This window comes from Periophthalmus magnuspinnatus, chromosome 22 (assembly GCF_009829125.3).
Source record: "Periophthalmus magnuspinnatus isolate fPerMag1 chromosome 22, fPerMag1.2.pri, whole genome shotgun sequence".
In the NCBI taxonomy this organism is placed as follows: domain Eukaryota; kingdom Metazoa; phylum Chordata; class Actinopteri; order Gobiiformes; family Gobiidae; genus Periophthalmus; species Periophthalmus magnuspinnatus.
The window spans coordinates 5,240,671-5,257,733 of record NC_047147.1 but is presented as its reverse complement, the minus strand read 5'-3'; the positions used below and the strand labels follow the sequence as shown (position 1 = coordinate 5,257,733).

At 39.2% G+C, this 17,063-nt stretch overlaps 1 protein-coding gene across 2 annotated transcripts in view; it reads right to left on the bottom strand.

The window, feature by feature from the left end:
- fndc3ba (fibronectin type III domain containing 3Ba) overlaps positions 1-17,063 on the bottom strand; it is a 193,678-nt gene that overhangs the window by 108,619 nt on the left and 67,996 nt on the right. The window lies entirely within an intron of this gene.

Here is a 17,063-nt window from a genome sequence, read left to right as displayed (position 1 = left end):
GGTGGACCCTTTATCATATGGAGTGTGGCTTTAAACGGCCCATATTACGTCATTTTCTCATGTTCTAATGTTGTTTCCTGGTCACAAACAGACCAGGAGTTGTGTTTTGTTTCATTCACACAAGTTTAACGCACAAAACCCCTCCGTTCCACCTTGTGATGTCACGTGGTAATACAGGAAGTGCGCCACTGTGTTTTTAAACTCCATACTAGGGATGGGACAATAAGCAATAATATCGTTTATTGTGATAAAAAGGCTCGACAATAATCGTTCGTGGGTGATTTTATACAATCATGCTAATCGCTAACAGATAATCGACAGAATGTGCAGAAAAAATGACTTATCCACAGGGGAGTCAATGGAGGCGACAAAGAGCTCTGTTTTTCTGGGGTTTAGGGGCCCAGAATTGGACTCTCTTCCTATTAATTTGTATTAAAGGGGGGCCCATGTGAGACTTCTTGTCCCGGGCCCCTAAATTTCAGTTGACGGCCCTGTTCATCCAGAATATTCTTTGCTAAATCGTAGCTGTTTTCACTGATGAGAAAGTGCAAAACTATAACAGTTCTTTAAACATGGAGCTTATTAAAAGTATAATTATTCATATCCAGAACATTTTAAACTGTCGGTAACTTTAATAATTACCGTGATATAATCGTTAATCGCAATTATATTTCAATATCGTCCCGGCCTACTCCGTATATCATGATTTCATCCCAGAAACTGCCAATTTCTACTGAACTAAAGGTAAAAGTTAGCTGTTAATTGGGAAACTATCACTTCATGACATCACAAGGTGGAACAGAACATTTTGAGCTTTGGAGAAAACACAACTCCAGGTCTGTTTTTGACATATAAAAACATTCTAACATGTTTTAAAGTGGATTTTTTTTAAGGAATAAATGCGTCGCTTAAAAATACAGGCACCAAACCATATAATAAGTGATTTCTAATACCAGGAAATGAACAGAGACCTAAAGATAAGCTGATTGGACGGTATTAGACTTAAGCTGAACAAACTGTTTCGTAGTAATCTGACATGAGCCTATAGATATAACACATAAGGGACCACGGAACAATAGATACATCCACAATAGTTTCACTTTGACAATACCAGTTCCTCTAAAAAGGTTCAGTGACTCAGATTGTGGTTTTTAAATGTGTATTGTGGTTGTGTGATGTCAATTGCGTCTCATTCAAATTGCTTTTTCGATTTGATTGCTATTAATCTTGTAAACTTTCTGAAGATGTGAAACAGGCCTCTACTTTGACGATGTTTAAATCCAGGCTCCAAACGGCTCTGTTTAGCTGTGGATACGACTGAAAGGGGTTTATTCTGCACTTTTCTCTGTTAATTTTATGATGATTTGTTTGTATTGTGATTTTAATGTCTTTCTTATTCCGTAAAGCACTTTGAAATACTTTGTGTACGAACTCTGCTGTACAAATAAACATGCCTCGCCTTGTCTCGTCTCGCCTTGCCTATGTTCGTGGGTTTCAATGGGACTGTTGCCATAGCGATTAACAATTTACAACAAAATATTGGATCTTGTCTGATATTTTGATTGGTAAAAAGTTCTACAAATGTTGAGAAGCTGAAACCCGTGAATAGTCCTGGAACTATGGGCCTTAAATGGGGCACATCCAACTCTTAGACACCAATTACACAGGAATTTATGATGAATTAATTTACTGAATGTTATTTGAATAAGTTGGCCAGAAAAATCCGTTAAAGCCAGAAATTTTGTTAAACTTCCAATCAGCCTCAAATTCATTTATGGTATTTTCCGGAGTATAAGTTGCACCAAGCCAAAAAATTTACAATAATAAAGAAAAAAAACATACTCAGATGCGATTTATGGGAAATATGTTTTTTCCCAATTATTATTCATTTTTTGGCTGGTGCGACTTATGTTTCACATATAAATCGCATCTGAGTATAAGTCGCACCAGCCAAAAAATGCATAATAATGAAGAAAAAAAAACATATTTCACATAGAAATTGCACCTGACTGTAAGTTGCACCAGCCAAAAAATGTACAATAATAAAGAAAAAAAACATACTCAGATGCGATTTATGTGAAATATAAGTCGCACCAGCCAAAAAATACATAATAATGAAGGAAAAAACATATACTCAGATGTGATTTATAAGTGAAATATGTTTTTTTCCCCATTATTATTCATTTTTTGGCTGGTGCGACTTATATTTCACATATAAATCACATTTGAGTATAAGTCGCATGAGGCAAAAAAATGCATAATAATGAAGAAAAAAAACATATTTCACACATAAGTCGCACCGGAGTACAAGTCACACAAGCCAAAAAATGCATAATGAAGAGAAAAAAAAGCATATTTCACATATAAATCGCACATGAGTATAAGTCGCACACCGGCCAAACTATGAAAAAAAAAATGCGGAAAATATGGTATGTGAAATTCAAAGCTAAATGCATGGGCCATGTGTGAAGTACAGGGCAGTGAGGTCTACACGGGACGTACCGCAGCATCTGGCAGTAACAATGTACACATTTACCCCTAACACGATGATGGATGTCTGTAGTTTCTCAGGAAAATATGGCTCTGAATATATAGAATGTATAATAGAATTAGCAGATTGAAATGGTATTGACTTTTCCAGTGCGCATATCTCCTGAAGTGCCTCTTTTCTTCCTGTATTAGTCAGTGATGGAGGTCCGCTGCTGGTAAAGTCATTGGGACCCCGTCGGACCCCGGCCTGGCCCCAGGATAAATCACATTACACACTCACGCACGCACAAATATTTTCTGACCGATTACACACCACTTCACAACCCTCCGTTTTTTATCGTCTTCTCCAAACTCAGCAAGACGTATATATTTGAGTCGCAAAAAGTATAATTTCTCCGCAGATGTATTGGCTACTTCAGAAATCTTACAAACGTCTCGCGAAGGTGTTTTAAATGGCAACGGCGGCTCAGTCCAGCTCTGACTCTGACCTCACGTTGTGTGTTTTTGGGAAAGACACTTCACCGACCTGGTTTATGTTTGAAAACGGTGTGTGAGTGATTGGTGGTGGTCGATGGCGTAGATTGGCAGCCTCACTTCTGTCAGGCTACCCCAGGGCAGCTGCGACGACAAGTTTAGTAGTTTACCGGTCCTGACCATGGAATGAATGAAAAATACTGGCCAAAAAAAAAGTCGCAACCTGGATTTAACTAAGCAAATACTTAAATTGGGGTTGCTGCAGTTGGTCCGATCTAGGTTCAGCAACAGTCCCTGGTTTTCACTCCATCGTCTCTTCACAATTCCGTGGCTACTACACCAAAAAAAAAAAAAAAGTCGCCAACTAGATTTAACTAAGCAAATATGTTGGGGTTGCTGCAGTTGGTCTGGTCTAGGTTCAGCAACAGTCTGTGCGCAAAGAATGAGGTCAGCTGACACCTGAATATACTAAGAGTGCGTCAACAACGTTAACATCAAGTTTAATCTTCACAACTTCATTTTGGATGCTTCGATTAGTATTTATCGACACTGCTTGGCCAAAAAAAAAGTCGCCACCTGGATTTAACTAAACAAATACTTAAATTGAGGTTGCTGCAGTTGGTCCGGTCGAGGTTCAGCAACAGTCCCTGGTTTTCTTCATTAAAAAAGGACTTCACGCTTCATACTAATGTTCACGTGGCCAATATTTATTCCTTTTCGCTCTTTCCACAACTTCAAAACTAAAAGACAGATAAAGGAAAATGTTCTTAGCTCTGATACATTTAATAACTTTTCAAATAAATACAAACCAATCATGTATAACCGCATTCGACATTATCTCGAGCGGTAGTTAAGGAGTGTATTTTAAACTCTGACGTCTTTTCTTTGCACTTTTCTGTATTTTCGCTTGATCATCTCTTTACACTTTCGCAACACTGGATGGAAATAAATCTTGTGACGTTGAAGAAGCTTATGAAGAAGTCCAACTAAATATTAATGTGTGACCTTTTCTTTTTTTGTCCAGAAAGTGCACAAGTCCAACAAAATATCATCGCTGTATTCGTTTATTCTGTCTAAGCAAGTGTATTTGTCTAGTGGGTTACATTAGGGAGGGCATCTGGCATAAAATTGCAAAACCACATCCATATAAATCAGTACAAGTGCGACGCTGACCCAGAAAAATAAACTTGTAACCTTGTACCTAGATTTCTTTCCCGGTGATCACGGCCATTAGCAGTGTTTGGTTCATTACTCACCTCGTTCATCACATCCTGTTTCCTTCAACCTAAACTTACTCACTCTATCCTTCCCTCCTTCCTTCCCTCCCTCCTTCCTCCCTCTCTCTCTCTCTCTTCTACATTGCATCTTTTCTTCTTAACGTCCCAAAAACAAACCAGTACAGTAAACACACTCCTACGCTACCCGGGCCAAAGTCTGCATTTAGAAATCCTGACTGAGTAATCCAGGGTCACATAGAGCCGCTTCAGTCCTACGCCACCATCACAGAACACGAGGATACAGGCCGTCTTTGAGAAGCTGGGCAGAAGCCGTGGGGCAGACGCAGAGCTGCTCCAAAAACCTCTTTCCATCTGCCCCATCGCTGTCCAGTCCCATAAACAGAAACGCAGTGTAGCCTCGTGTATAGTCCTGCATAATCCAGGCAAAGCGATGGAAAGTTATACATTTATACCACAAATATCAAAAAGGGGCCGGCCCAAACGTACGACTCTGGGCTGTAAAGTGTAAAGTAAAAGGGAATTCTATCAATAAGTACGATAATAAAGCGAATTTAGTTCCGTTTATTTGAGCGTGTGTCACAGTTACGGTAAAGGCTGGAAATATAATATGAGTCGTAACAAGTTTGTTCCAGGGTTTCGCGGTGGTTCAGTTCTGCTTAGTCCTTGAATGTAAACGATAGTCCTGGTTTTGAACGCATTTTATCCTTTGTTAATGAGCTAATTCAACTGTTTATCAAGTTTATTAAGTCCATAAAAGAAAAAAACAACACTGTATAAAAGGGATTTATAAGCGACGACTTGACAGACTGCCTGAATATCTCACTTGTTGAACTTTTAATACAAGATCTTATGGTTGTCTATGTCTAAAAACTTCAAAATTGAATGCATTTTTGACATGCAAAACTGGATACTGGATTCGGTGAAGACGCGGGGCTGGAGGACACCTCGTGGTCCCACCGGAGGAGCTGGGGGACATGTCTGGGGTGAGAGAAGTCTGGGAGTGCCTGCTTAGACTGTTGCCCCATGACCCGACCCCGGATAAGCGGAAGAAAATGGATGGATGGAAAACTGGACACACTGGTGCCACTAATGCACTTTAATAATCTAGTGATAATCTGTTTTTATTGTTTTCAATGGACCTAGTGATGTATTTTGTTTGTTTTTGTTTGTATTGTTCTATGTTTTAACAGAGTGCTCATGAAAAAGAGAGTCTGAGTGCTCTCATTTGGCTCTCCTTGTATAAATAAAATGAATTAAATGAATGAAAAATGTAATAAAATTTGTAAGATAATGTACCGTATTTTCCAAACTATAAGTCGCACTTTTTCATAGTTTGACCGAGGGTGGGACTTATACTCAGATGCGATTTATACGTGAAAATATGTGTTTTTTTCTTCATTATTATGCATTTTTTGGCTGGTGCGACTTATACTCCAGTGCGACTTATACTCTGGACAACACGGTAACTCATTTAGATGAATTTACTTGAGCTAGTTACGATAAAAGATGGAAAAATGACATTGTAAAGCAGAATATTTTCAGTAGCCAAACGTATTAAAAGTATTAAACATGTTATTTGCAGTACACAAATACATACATACATAAACACACACATAAAGCGATCGATATTTAGTAGGAACTAGTGTAAATGCAGACAAAATAAGGCACATTTACTGAATTTTTTGCCATTTTCAACCCGTATTTAGAGTCTATATCGCCTGCAGAATAGTGACCAATGCTCACTTCCAAAACCCGCAATCTTGCACTGAATTATGGGACGTTTAATGAGTTATTAGTCGTCCACATTGTTTGTTGTTTATGGCCTTTTCAGAGCTCCATCTGACTCTCACAGAGATGCCATAGAGCGCTCCGTACACAGGCCTATGTTTGGACAGTCTGCACTCCTCACTCAGCAAACAGCGGCATTCCTCCCATCGCACACTGCACACAGGAACATTCCCATCCACGGCCCCCAGGACTGGACCCAGCAAACCCCCCCCTACCCCTCCTCTAAAACCCCAAACCCACCCCCTTCCCTCTCCTCCGCTCCGCTCTGCTCTCTCCCAAAATACAAGACGCTTTTGTCCTGCTACTCCACCATAAGTCATGCAGTATTAGGCCAGTGTGCCAAAAGTTAAAGACGAACACAAAGACGATGCACACTGTATTAACCCTTTGATTTGGGACGATACCAGATAAATAAACTTTAAATAAGGAACTTTTAAACTGTAAAAACACGATTACGACTTTGCAAAATGTTCTTGATAACGTTTAACAGCACTGACATGCACGAAAAACTTTATCTCATGCTCTTATCGTAACATTATGAGTTATGACAGTCATAAAAAGTTAAATTAAGTGCAGTTGTTTTCCACGTTTTGACGATACGCAGTAGCCAACAAAAATGCACGCTGTTTTTTGTAACTAAAGCGCTGCAATCCTCTCTCCTTATACAAATACACAGAGTAAACATACTGCGTTAGTAAAGTTGAGTGCACAGATGTTGTAAAAACAGTTTTGGGCCTTGATTTATGCTGCAGTTCCTTCATCCCTGACCTTGTCTCATGTATTGGCTTTTAAACAGCAAAACATAGTCAGAACTTCCTCTGGTTAATCCTATAGGAATCCCAGAGCCTGCCTCCTACTCTGCTGCAACCACCCCCTGTTCTCTTTCTCTCTCCCTTCGTTCTTTCCTTCTTTCTTTCTCCTCCTTCCTCTTGTAGCTTCTTCTTCTCTCTGCCTCCTTTTCCAAATCATTCTCTATGTTTCTATGCCATTTCTCCCTTTATCTAATCTCGTTCCCTCTACCTTTCTCTCTTCTCCTCCCGTAAGTGTCTTGCCCAAGGACACAATAACAACAGTGTTCATCTGTGGGAGCTGGAATGGCACCGTCAACCCGTGGGTCGGTGGATATAACCGCTCGACCAGGTTTATGTCAACAGTGGGATTTGAACCGCCAACGTTCAGATCAGTGGACAAACACTTAACCAACTATTTATCTTTGTCTATTTATCCTCTTTCTCTACCTCTACCTTTTCCCTCTGTACTCTCTCACCACTCCATCACTCTTGTAATCTCTCCCTCTTCTCGTCTTTCTTTCTCTCCTTCTCTTTTGCCCTTTCTCTCTCCAGCCTTCTCTCCTTTCTCCTTATCTATCTTGTCCTCCCCCTTTCCTCTCTCTCTAGCCTTCTCCATTTCTTGTCCTCCCAGTCTTTCATCCCTCTCCCTCTCCTTTCTCTCCTTATCTTTCTTATCCTCCACCTTTTCCTCTCTCCCCCTCTCTTTCTCCCTCCCTCTCTCACCTTCTCCATTTCTTGTCCTCCCCCCTCTTCCTTCCCTCTTTCCACCCTTCTCTCATCTCTCTTCCTTTCTCTCCTTTTCTCTCTTGTCCTTCCCCTTTTCCTCTCTCTCTCTTTCTCCATTTCTTCTCCTCCCTCTTCCTTCTCTCCCTTTCCTGCTCTCTTTCCACCCTTCTCTCCTCATCTCTCTTCCTCCCCTTTCTCTCTTTCTCTCTACCTTTCTCTCCTCTTCTCTCTCGTCCTCCCTCTGTTCCTTCCTCTTTCTCTCTGTCTGTTTCTCCCTCTCTCCTTCCGTTCTCGTCTTCCATCTGTTGCTCCCTCCATTTCCGACCCCTGCAGAGTTCAGGTCAAAGGTCGTGTGTTGGGTGACCTCGTTGCTTATGCTGTGACATCACGGCTCATGAATCATTACAGGAGAATTGGTTCCCTGAGGATTCCTGAGCGAGTGATGTTGAGTAATTATAATAAACGAGTGGTGAAGGTCCAGTGACGACACCAGAGGAAACACGAGGATTAAAACTGAGACTTCAAACGACTGAAGTAACGTCTCGAGATAATTACAACAGGATTTATTATTATTGTTTCCAACACTTTTCAAATAAAATATATCACGAGCAAAAGAGTCGCAGAAAAAGCCTGTGTCTGTATCACATTTATATCACACCATCATTATCCAATTAATCTAATCAATCAATGACTCAAGAAGCAGTTTTGTGCACTGTGTAACTTTTCAGACACACACAAAAAAATAATAAAAAAATATATAATAATAATAAATAATGTAAAATAATAATACAAAATAAATAAATAAAAATAAAATATTATTATTATTATTATTATTATTATTATTATTATTATTATTATTATTATTATTATTATTATTATTATTATTATAAGTACAATTATAATAAAAAATAAATAAATAAAATAATAAGAATAATTTTCAGACACCTGCTTGTATCCATGGAGATTTTATTGCTTCGCCTGGAATGTTCCGCAGTATGGCATTAAACTTATCCATTTATTCAGGGGTTTTAATTGTTCAAAAATATGTTGAAACTCGTTTATTCATGCTCCCAGTAATGTCTCTTCTCCACAGATCTGACCTGTAACTTGGCTCTGCTTGTATCCATGGAAATAAACAAATTTAATGTCATACTGTGCACCAGAAATGTAATTTTTTTTTTTTTTACTTTTAGTACTACTGAATATAATAATAATAAAAACAAAAACAAAAAAGAAAATAAATGGAAAAAAAGAAAATAAATAAATACATAAAATAAAGTAAATAAGAAATAATAATAATAATAATAATAATACAAAAATATTACATAATTTAGCCTTAACCAAATGCAACGTGGCTCTGCTTGTATCCAGGGAAATAAACAAGTTTAATGTCATACTGAGGACCAGAAATGTCATTATTTTTTAAGTAACTTTTAGTACAAATACTGAATAATTTATCATCCTCATCAGATCAATAAGTTCTGTTGAATCAATACATCTGAGCAAATTCTAAAGAACACACAACACAAACGTCTAACACTCAAACTGATTAGTGCACATGAAGAATCCTGCCCTTGCCATCTGTGTACTAGTACTACTTAATGCCAGTACTTGTAGAGCGTGTACCTTTGGCGGCACAGACTGAGGAGATGATGCAAGCCTCGTTCAGATGTTTCCCATGATGCAGCTGTCACAGGCAGCTGCACTCGGGCCCCAGAATCACAGCACACACTTCTAAACACTGAGGCCTCACACTGGCAAACATTCAACATGATGGACTCACTCTGGAGGCAGTGGGGACGTCCTCGTTTAGTTCTGGTTTAGGTCGAGTTTACTCCAGGCGGAGACCAGGAAATAGCACAGTTTAGTTCAGGTTATTACTGTTATATCTTAAATAGAGAGGATTCATCTGTGGGAGCTGGAATTGCACCGACAACCTGTGGGTCAGTGGATTTGACCGCTCGGCTAATGATGTTTTATGTTGAGAGCGGGATTTGAGCCACCAACCTTCAGACAAACACTCTACAAACTCTACCAGCTCCTAGTTTAGCAGTTTTCACTCCTAAAACCTTTTTGTCCAGTTAACAGATTTGAAGTACTCGTTTGGTCCTGGTTTAGTCCTGGTTTAGTCCTGGTTTGGTGCTGGTTTAGTCCTGGTTTAGTCCTGGTTTAGTCCTGGTTTAGTCCTGGTATAAACTGACAATTGCAGAAACATTGGACCATCAGACTTAAACACACTAGCTTTAGCATTAGCATTAGCCCTGAGCACTGAAGCAGCATTGAGCCTTCACAGAACAGAATCTCTCTTTTCTTCTCTCTATTCCTCACTCTCTCTCCCAATCTCTCCCTCTCTTTCTCTCTCCTCTCTGCCTGCTCTCTCTCTCCATTTCCCTCCTCCCTCTCTTTTTCTCTCTCCCACTCTCTCTCCCTTCTCTCCCATTCTCTCTCCCTTTCTCACTTTCCTCTCCCTCCTCTCTCCCCTCTCCCCCTTCTTTCTTTCTCCAACTCTCTCTCCTCTCCTGCTTCTCTCTCTGTCCCTCTGTCTCTCTGTCTTCCCCCCGTCCCTTCTCTCCCTTTCTCTCCCCTTTCCTCTCCATTCTCTCTCCCTCTCTCACTTTCCTCTCTACTCTCCCTTCTCTCTCCCTGTCACTTTGCTCTCCCTTCCCTCTCCCTCTCTCCTCTTCTGTCCATTTCTCTCCCTTCTCTCCCCTCTCACTTTCCCTCTCCCACTCTCCCTTCTCTCTCTCTCCTCCCCGCTGTCTCTCTCTCCCTCTCTTCAACTCTTTCTTCCTCTCCTTCTCTCCTTTCCCCTCTCCCTCCTCTTTTTCCCCATTTTTCTCTCTCCCTCTCTCACTTTCCTCACCCTTCTCTCTCCCTCTCACTTTGCTCTCCCTTCCCTCTCTCTCTCCCTCTCTCCTCTTCTGTCCCTTTCTCTCCCCTTTCCTCTCCCTTCTCACTCTCTCTCTCTCCTCTCCTTTCCCCTCTCCCTCCTCTTTTTCCCCATTTTTCTCTCTCCCTCTCTCACTTTCCTCTCCCTTCTCTCTCCCTCTCACTTTGCTCTCCCTTCCCTCTCTCTCTCCCTCTCTCCTCTTCTGTCCCTTTCTCTCCCCTTTCCTCTCCCTTCTCACTCTCTCTCTCTCCTCTCCTTTCCCCTCTCCCTCCTAGTTTTCCCCATTTTTCTCTCCCTCTCTCTCCTCTCCTCTCCCTTCTCTCTCTCTCTCTCTGCTGAATCGGTCGGACTCTGCACATGTGGCGGCCATATTGAGAGGAAGTGTGTGTGTGTCTCTCTGTGTGTGTGCCTCTCTCTCTGTGTGTGTGTCTTAGTGTGTGCGTCTCTCTGTGTGCGTCTGTGTGTGTGTGTAGCAGACCAAAGGAGTCTGTTTGTGCGCTGACCTACTTAGACAACAACCCGCTGCAATGGATTTCCCAAATACAACCAAATCTGTCCAAAATATCAGGATTTAAAGCTCCTGAGCGTTTAGTCGGGACCAGATAAACAAAGACGCACAACACAAATAAACCTCATTTTTAAATACACGGAAACTTTGGCACAGTCGGTTGAGCTGCTTTAAACCCACAATACACCCATAACATGTAGACTAGTACAGGGCATCTGACTCAAAATGTCACCAAATCCAAAAAATAACCAGATCACCATGAATATCAGTATTTTTTTTGGCGTGTGTGTGTTTGTTTATAGATTTGTCCAGTACGTTTTACTCCAGGCATCATTCTTGACACAATCCCCTTAAATTTAATCAATATTTGGTCCTGTTTGTAATAAAAGTATTATCTTAAAAGTAAAGTCTCGGTCTCTTCTGATGGTCCCTCCGCGCAGCTGTTTGGACTCCTCGTACATTTGTATTGATTTATAAACCTGGCTGTGTGTGTCTGGGTCAGTGACGTGGCGCTGCCTGGAAGTTATGTAAGCAGCAGCACAGGGGTAATGTTATCTGTCCTCAGAGCACTCCCACTACGGCTTCCTCTCCGATCGGGCCAAACTCGCACACGGCGTCTTTACGGGACCGAACTGGAACTGACCATGCACCAAACAACAATTATCTAAGACTTAGGGATGGCAAAAGTCAATATGCAGAGAGGACTGGTGATAAAAACTGGAAAATAAACTTGTGAAATGTTGATACTGAAAAAAATAATACAAAATGAAAATAAGAGAAAAAAAATAAGTAAGACTAAATAAAATAAAAATAAACAAATAAAAAAATATATTAAAAAAATAAAAATAATAAACAAATATAATATTAATAAAAAAATAATAATATAACTAAAAGTAAGACAAAAATAAATAAGAAAAAATAAAAAAATAAAATATAAGAATAAAATAATAAACTATACAATAATAAAATAAAAATTAAACAATACAAATAAAGTTATAAAAATAATACAAAATAAACAATAAAAATAATAAATAATACCAATAAATAATAATAATAATAATAATAAATAAATAAAAGTATATATATATATATAAGAATCAAATAATAAAAACTAAACAATAATACAACAAATACAAATAAAATAATGCAAATAATACAAAAAAAATAACATAATAATAACAACAACAATAATAATAATAATAATAATAATAATAATAATAATAATAATAATAATAATAATAATAATAACAAACTATGACATAATTTAGTCTTAACCAAACAGTTTTAAAATGGTCCAGGTGGTCTATATGATGTTCAGTGGTTTCAACTTCCTGTTTCTTGGCAACATTTTGACAAATCATAACATATTTTGCAATTATTGTTTTCAGTTGTTAATTGCCATGACAAAAGTGCTAATTTCTCACCACTTTAAAACCTCTGCATAAGACCGTGGTGCTGTACAGATATAAAGCATTTTCTTTTGTATCGAAAAAGAGTTAAATTTTCAGTATTGTTTCAACACTGCTGCTAAATGAGTTTTGTTTGCATGTTGTGGGAGAAACACATCGGTTAACCACGTAAACAAGGTCAATCGCCCCATCAAGTGAAAATAAACTAAGGGTAGAAATAAATCAGTTTGCTCTCATGCAAAGACATTCAACATCCAGGAATCATCTGCATCATGTGCGTAACGTCCAAAAACAAGACTCACCAAGAACTAAACCAGGTCTGGACCGTGGACGGAACTAAAATAAAACAAAGACTAGCAGCAACTAAACAGAAAAATACCCAATAACTAGAATGAACAGCATCTCAAATCTTAAGCTAACTTGCATTAAAAGCAAAAAATATACAATAAACAACCTTTAAACCTGATATGTACAATACTTCAGTTTGTTTTAATAAGTTTAGGCCTGAAATTAGCATTAGCGTTAGCATTGAGACCAAACAATCCTTCTTTTTACACACAGAATATTCCATTTTCAGTTTATTTTTCTAGTTTTTAACACGTTGTCAGCGATATCCACCCACAGCTCTCTGACCGCTGCCCAATCTTTAAATATTTATTCGTTTTACCGTTATTCTGCAAAAACCTCATAGATTTAATAAGACAGGAAGTGGTGACGCTAACAGTGAGGTTGAACCATGACTGATCAATAACTAGACTAAAGAAAACCAGGAGAAAAGTCAGGCTTATTTAGACAAAACGCAGACAAATCAAACCAAATATCACGTGTTTTGATACTGTTTAAAATTCCAACATTGTGTATATTATTTAACAACAAAAAAGAACAAAACCAGAGCCTGAACTAAACAATTAAACGACCAAGGCCAACGACGAGGATAAATAATCAGTTAAAACAGCAAAGTATCTCAGTTGGTCGAGTGTTCATCCACTGACCCGAACGTTAGCGGTTCGAATCCCGCGCTAGACATAAAACATCATCGGTTGAGCGGTCAAATCCACTGGCCCAAAGGTTGACGGTGCGATTACATGCTGCTGCTGTTGTTGTTGTATCCTTGGGCAAGACACTTAACCCGCCTCGCCTCCATTTTTGCGTACACTGATATACAAACATGACCATTTACTAAACCAGTTTCCTGTTCAGTCAGACCGTCCAGTCCAGTCAAGGGTGTCCAAACTTTTCTCATTCGGGGCCACAAATTAAAAAGTTGAGGGCCGATTGAGGACCATAGACTCAACGGGACAGATTATTTATCTGAGATGGGCATTCAGAAATGTACAATAAAAAGTACTGTTTAAGGTAATGTGTGCCAATTCTCCTGGAAGCTTGATGGCCGAGAAAAATTAGTTTGAGTACCGCATTTCGCCCCCAGGCCATAGCTTGGACACGCCTGAGTTATATCATGTCCAAACATACATACAAGACACATGTAATCCCCGATGATACTGCTAACATCCTGCACTGATAGCACCGCAAGAACAAGATGAGGCCGCGCTGTCCGACAGGAAGTGGACGAAAATAAAGACCTGATAACAAAGGAAACGCGGGAGCCGGCGTTAAAATAGCTCGTATTATATCCTCAGAGCTGGTGTGAAACATATGATGCTAAGTAAACAGAAGCCGCCGTCTACCTCCGGTGACTCAGGGCCGGCGGACATCTTGGTATGGGCAGGGTGAGGGTGTGATGGGGGAGGAAGTCCGGGCTTCCTGCATTACCTCGCCCTTAGCAACAACACACAGTGAGGAAGGAGCACGGGGGCAACTATTAACATGTCGGGGCAGTTTAATGGGACAATCGGAGGTGGAGGGTAGATAAAAGGACTGGCTTTAATCTAAGTAAAGTGAAACAAGATTGAGATTCAGTTATTTTTAAGTGTACATGATCAGCTTGGGTCTTTTTAATGGAGGATTCTATATTTACAGCCAGTTCTGTCTGTAGGATTCCACTGTAGGGCATTAAACTTATCTATCTGGCATTTATTCACACGTTTTTATTGTTGAAAAAGACCTTTATTTTCCAGACTATACGTCACTCTGGAGTATAAGTCGCACCAGCCAAAAATGAATAATAATGAAGAAAAAAACATATAAGTTGCATTTTTGGGGGAAATTTATTTTACAAAATCCGAGACCAAGAACAGACATTTTATCTTTAAAGACAAGTTATAATAATAATAATAAAATGTGGAACCACAGGCTGAATATCAGTACAGCACGATAATGTAACACATTTATATTTATTCAGCAACATGAAGCACAGACAGAACTGAACACGTGTCTGGTTTGTTAACTTAAGATGTTAACAGTTAATCAGATAAATAAAGCATAAAAAAACTAAAAAAAAGTTAACAAGTTTACTCTGGATCTCACTCCAAATCACTAAATCCATTGAATTCTTCTGTGTCGCAACAACAACTCCGGCGTCAGACTCTGCAGAATATGATTTTCTTTTAGGGGCATGTTCAGTCTTTCTCAGATGTCTTTTAAATGACTGTATTGTTGAAATTTTTACTTTTCTCTGGTTCAGGAGGAGTAGACACTGGTACAACTCTACAGTTCCCTCATGTAGTTCTCAGTGTGACAAGAACAAAGATGTGAAATTATATATTTGAAAAATTTCACATATAAGTCGTATCTGAGTATAAGTCGCACCCCGGACAAACTATGACAAAAAGTGACACTTATAGTCCAGAAAAACACAGTATTCATACTTTCAGTAATGTCTCTTCTCCACAGATCTGATCTGTAACTGTCCCATATATATACTCTCTCTGATTGTGTCCAACAGTACTGCCTCTCTGCAGTAGTAATAATAGGAGTAGTAATAATAGTAGGAGTAGTGCAATGTAGTAGTAGTAGTAGTAGTAGTAAAAGTAGTAGTAGTAGTAGTAGTAGTAGTAGTAGTAGTAGTAGTAGTAGTAGTAGTAGTAGTAGTAGAAGTAGCAGTAGTAGTAGTAGTAGTAGTAGTAATAGTAGGAGCAGTAGTAGTAGCAGTGTTATTGTAGTAATGGTTGTTCTTGTAGTAGTAATAATAATAGTAGTAGTAGTTGTAGTAATAGTAGTAGTACTATCAGTAGTGTTGTCATTAAACGTATCTATCTTGCATTTATTCCGGTGTTTTTATTGTTCAAAAAGACCTTAAAAGACATGTATTTATACTTCCAGCAGTGTATCTTCTCCACAGATCTGACCTGTAACAGGCTGTCTCCTCTCCCTCCTATCTTTCCTCTCTCTCCTCTCCCTCCTCTTCCCTCTCTCTCCTCTCTCTCTCCTCTCTTCCCTCTCTCCTCTTCCCTCTCTCCTCTCTCCCCTCTCTCTCCTCTTCCCTCCCTCCTCTTCCCTCCCTCCTCTTCCCTCCCTCCTCTCTCCCCTCTCTCTCCTCTTCCCTCTCTTCCCTCCCTCCTCTCTCCCCTCCCCCCTCTCTCCTCTTCCCCCTCTTCCCTCTCTCCTCTCGTTCCTCTGTGAGTGACAGAGTAATCTGATCCTCCTCTGATTGCCTGTGGAATGTAAATCATAAGTCTGAGGCCCTGTTTGAAGCTTCGTCCTGCAGCGTTCAGGTATGTGCGCCGCATTCCTCCGCCGCGCCGCCATATTGAGGACTTTACAGTGACTTACATAACGCCATCACTGAGAAAACGCAGGGACAATAACAGATCAGGAAATATGTGCATACCTGAGCGACACTTCAGAGAACGACGAGGAAACGATTCACGGCTTTTAGTCAAATGAGGCTAAAAATACTGCAGGAGTAAGAGGAGTAGTAGTGATAGTAGTAGTAGTAGTAGTGATAGTAGTAGTAGTAGTAGTAGTAATAGTAGTAGTAATGGTAGTAGTAGTAGTAATAGTAGTAATAGTAGTAGTAGTAGTAGTAGTAAGGGTAGTAGTAGTAGTAATAGTAGTAATAGTAGTAGTGATAGTAGTAGTAGTAATAGTAGCAATAATAGTAATAGTAGTAGAAGAAATAGAGTAGTAGTAGCAGAAGTAGTGTTGTAGTAGTTGTTATTGTAGAAATAGTAGTAGTAGTAATATTAAGAGTAGTAGTAGTAGTAGTAATAGTAGAAGCAGTGTAATGTAGTGTTGTAGTAGTAGTTATTATAGAAATAGTAGTAGTAGTAGTAGTAGTAATAAGAGTAGTAGTAGCAATAGTAAGAGTAGTAGTAGTAATAGTAAGAGTAGTAGTAGTGGTAGGAGTAGTAGTAGTAGAAGTAGCGTGGTAGTAGAATTAGTGTTGTTGTTGTAGTAGTTATATTTGGATAGTCTACTACACAGTAGTAGTATCTGTATTAGCAGCAGTATAATTATATATATATATATTTCAGTAGAACAAACAGCAGTAGTACTAGTACCATATATATATATTTCAGTAGAACAAACAGCAGTAATACTAGTATCAGAAGTATTTGAATATTATGTCATGAGTCTAACAAACATAAAAAACATAAAAGTCCCTCCTCCTTTGTTTACAGACACAAAGTGAAAGTGAAACTACAACAACAAACAAAAGAAAATGTGACGTCGACACAGTTTTGGTGGAGTCCTGGTCGAGCTGTAATTCATTATGTTTGAGTATTTAAAGGTGAGGAATAACATTTGGCCGTACATTTAAATGAAATGTAAACACAGGACACAGAGGAAAGTCCCTCAGGTTTGAGACGTGTCCCGTTACCATCAGATCATCAACAATCCTCAGAG